Here is a 4,410-nt window from a genome sequence, read left to right as displayed (position 1 = left end):
GTCCTGCGCATTAAACTGATGTATAATAAATGCACTGTGGAAGAAGTGTCTTCCTGCTAAGGTGGCTTCATCGCTCCTCTGAAAATTCTTGCCGTCCTTGTAAGCACCTGTCCTGTCTCCAGAAAAGTGGATCTCCTATTTCCGAGGAAGCTCAAGACGTCCTCTCGGCGTCAGGTTGCGAGACCTCCGGCGCATGCTACTCATGCATGATTGCAGCTCAGGTCGGCACGGACGCTAGGCCTAGTGCTGCCGCTGCCACGCTGGCAGAGGTAGCTTCGCCGGAGTTGCTCGCTGCAACTCCTGCCCTGCCGTCGATACCTCAACCTGACCATCGGCCTCAGGTCCAGCTTGGTGCTCCCGGTTCTTCAGCACCAGCGCCCATTCAGCCTTCCCAAAATGCAGAACAGCCCGTAAGTGAACTGTTCTCTTGGCGGAGCACGGCTATGGCCACCCAGCTAACACGACGAGATGCACATCCAACAGTGCACCTGAGGAGACAAGCTCTCCAATGGACCTATCGGCTCCACCATTCGTATCAATGAGCGCTCGTGCCACTCACAAGCGTCCTTCGGAAGATAATCAACCGAATTCGTCCTCGGAAAGTGGTGGCAATCAAAGAAAGCGCTCCTGTTTAAGTATCGAAAACCAGGTTGCACCTACACCGGGATCGTCATCTTATAAAGTGGCGATTAAAACTCTCGCCAACAAAAGCCTCACCGATATACCAAACAGGATCATCCAGGCCAACTTGGACGCGTGTCTCGGAACCAGAGGTTTTCGGGGCTTCACAGCGAGGAAGAAGTCAAACACTATAGCTGTGTGGCTCCCGACACTTACTGCGGTGGAACGTGTCCAAACGCTTAGTTATATTTCAGTCATAAGTGACATCTCAGTGTCTGTGTAAGTGTATCTAGTTGAAGGCTCCGACTTGCAGCGTTGCGTCGTTTACAACGTCGACATAAACGAAGATCAAACCACCCTTCAACGTGAGCTGTACTGCCCAACGCACCGAGTCATACAGGCCCGACACATAGGAAAGGGGCGTTCCTGCATGATAACCTTGCAATGCCCTCTGACATTCCCAGCCTGTCTGTACTACTACGGCTGCATATTAAAGCCACGGCCGTATAAACCGAGTGTGGTTTACTGTTACAACTGTTTTCGGCCAGGGCACATGCGCAAATCTTGCCCCTTTGCTACTGTCGATGAAGGTGCGTCTGAAGGAAAAGTTACCTACCGATGCGGCCTCTGCAAATCGGACGACCACGAGATAACACCTCCACGTTGTTTGACAAAGGCTCGTCGCAGAAGGCTCGTCTTCGGAACACTAAGCGTTGGCCAATAGAGGACATGAGACTTGTGCAGACATCCAATCGCTTTGCAGCTCTCCAGTGGGATGATGACGAGTGGCCAGAGCTTCCTGAGCCCGCTTCGAATGCACCTCCAGCTAAGACAAAGTCTAATGGTACGGTGCTAAGAAACGCCGTCGACAACAGCCAATACAGCAGCGTACTGATCTACCAGACGACGATATGGCTGTAGTGGATCAGCAAATCAGTCGTCTCTTAGCAGAGGTCTCTAAGCTCCGGCAACACCGCGAAATCTAGTATTTGCCCAACACTGCCGCCTTCATCCCGCGCAACAGGGCCATTTGCTGCCTCTTCCCAGAGTACCCAACGCCCAATGATAACTCTGCAACATCGCTGCTCCGCTATATGGTCAACCAGGTGTCCAACCTGACATCTGTGATACTACAGCGCTTGGACTAGCACAAAAAAATGGCGAAATCCGGTCGTCCTGGTGTACGCCAGTGGCATGCATGGTGTGAACAATTTTCTGATAAATCATCGAATGCCTCACTCTGGCGAACGTTTCGTGCAATAGAAGATGGTCGTCGTTCTACTGACGCAGCAGCAACAGCATGCTTTGCGGCTAATCTGTCGCCGGGCGATTTCGCCAAAGAAGCTATTCGAAAATGTAAATCCTGCAGCTGTAAATCTTAATTTGCAGGTATCCCTGCAGAGGCATGGAAACTATCATCTGCTGCCGACGCAGATGGAATTGCGAGCCCCTTTTCAATGTGCGAGCTGCTGGCTGCAATTGACGATGCGAAACGGAAAACAGCGCCCGGCCTGGACAAAATTCAGTATGAGGTTTACAAGAACCTCAGAACTGTTGCACTTCCTCAACTGCTAGACACCGTAAACAAAGTGTGGCTTGATGGTGTCGTACCCGAGAGCTGGAAAACCGCTGTCGTGATCCCTATTCCCAAACTTGGTAAGCCTCCAACGGACCTCGCCAAATTACGACGAATCTCCTTAACATCAACGCTTTGCAAGCTCGCAGAGAAAATGCTAGCCACACGACTTTCTTGGTGGCGTGAACAGCACGGTTTTTATCACCCTGCTCAAATTGGATTTCGTCCATACATAGGTACAGACGGCGGGTTGGCTGTCTTGGCATCAGCAGCTCTATCATCTACCCGCAGCCGCAATGTACGTACCATATTAGCAATGGACGTTGAAAAGGCATATAACAACATCAGTCATGCTGCAATCCTGAATGCCATTGACATGCTTCATCTCCCTCCGAGAGTACGCACTTTTGTCGCATCATTTTTGGACGGAAGAAAATTTGCAATACGCCTCAGCGGTGACACTGTTGGTTCATTCGTTTCACTACGTGGAGTGCCCCAGGGATCAGTATTGTCTCCGACGTTGTTCAATATTACTTTCATCCCATTGGCGTGGCGCTTACATGATATCCCTGAAATCAAGTTTTTGCAGTACGCAGATGATATCACGGTATGGAGCCCTCACCATGATCTTCTCACTCGAGGGCGTCCCTCAGTCAGCATTAGACGTAACCTCTGATTACGCATCCTCCAGTGGCATTCAACTTTCTGTGTGTAAAACTTCATACACGTCAGTCGCCAACCGCTGGGGTTGCCGTAAACTTACCTCAAATCCAATTCGTCTCTCTCTATCAGGCACCCCAATACAAGAAAGTTCGAGCCTGAAAATTCTGGGCTTAACAATTCACCAATCAGGATCAGCGACTGCTTGGCTTTCTCAGGCAAAAAAGCAAGCACTTCAAACTATGAGTTTAATAAGAAGAATTGCACCTAAAACGGGTGGCGCTGGCTCGTCTATTGCACGCCACTTAGTGAGGGCGGTTCTGCAGCCCCGTATTGTTTATCAGGCCCAGTTCCAGCATCTTACAAGGGCATAATGGGATCGCCTTGAAGCCGTAAATCGAAAAGCTACGAGGACCATAACATGCCTTCCACGAATCACACCGGTCGTAGCGTTACAGGAGAATGCGCAGCTCAACACCATGGATGAACTGGTTCAGCAGCGCCGTGATGCTTGCAGACTCAAGGCCACTTTGTCACATTTCACGCAAGCACTGAGGGCATATGCAAAGCCACACATTATTCTTCAGCCACCTGCGCCAGTTCTCCCTCCCTGGAAATTTATACATTTAGGAGACAACAAGCCAACTGACATCCGCAGACCGACGTCTGCCAACTCGGCATCGTTGCTACGCCAGAAATATGAAGAGCAAGATACTCACCTGCCTCAAGATTCCATAGTAGTGTACGTAGATGGAAGCCTGCAAGGCTGTGAAGCCAAAACGGCAATTTACTGTCCACGGAGACCTAGCCTGAATCAGACAACTAAGTTTCAGCTTTCGGAACCACTTACATCTTTCTGCGCTGAGCTTGTGGCAGCTCAGGAGGCACTCTGCTCCGTGACTGCTATAACCATGCTCCCTACAGCCCACGTTGTCTTCCGCACTGACGCACTTCAAGCAGTACGTCTGCTCCGACGTGTCAGCCGCTGCCCTAAAATTTGCCAGGACATCCACCAGCTTGCGGCGCGCATCCCACAATCAATACGCATTGAGTGGGTCCCACGGGATCTGCTGCCTTCCCAAAGTCAAGCTGATTTTGCAACCCGCCTTGTGAACCAAGACGCATCAATCCCACGGCTTCTCGAAGTCGACGACGCTACCCTCCTTTTGTCAAGAAAGGAGCACCTCCGGCGCTGCACACGTGCACTTATCCCTCCGTGTGCGATATCCCTTCCCCGCGGTCTTACCCGTGCAGAGGAGGTTGCGCTTAGGAGTATCGGAGTCGGTGTTGCCCTTACACCAGCTGTAACTAGGACGTGGTCATACTTCCAACACATATCCTCGCCCAGGATGCCCGATCTGTAACAACGAAGATGTCGAGGCCGACATCCACCACTTGCTGTGGGACTGCCCAGAACTCAAGCCAACACGAATCCGGCACCTGAGCATAGCTGGCCTTTCAGCAACTAATCCTGCCTCATACATCACTTGGACGCAGGGACCTCATCATCGCTCACTTCTGGACTTCATAAAATCAGCCACCCTTTTTCTATT

Source organism: Amblyomma maculatum, chromosome 7, assembly GCF_055883805.1.
Source record: "Amblyomma maculatum isolate TAMU_Amacu chromosome 7, ASM5588380v1, whole genome shotgun sequence".
Taxonomy (NCBI): domain Eukaryota; kingdom Metazoa; phylum Arthropoda; class Arachnida; order Ixodida; family Ixodidae; genus Amblyomma; species Amblyomma maculatum.
This window is presented reverse-complemented; position numbering follows the sequence as displayed.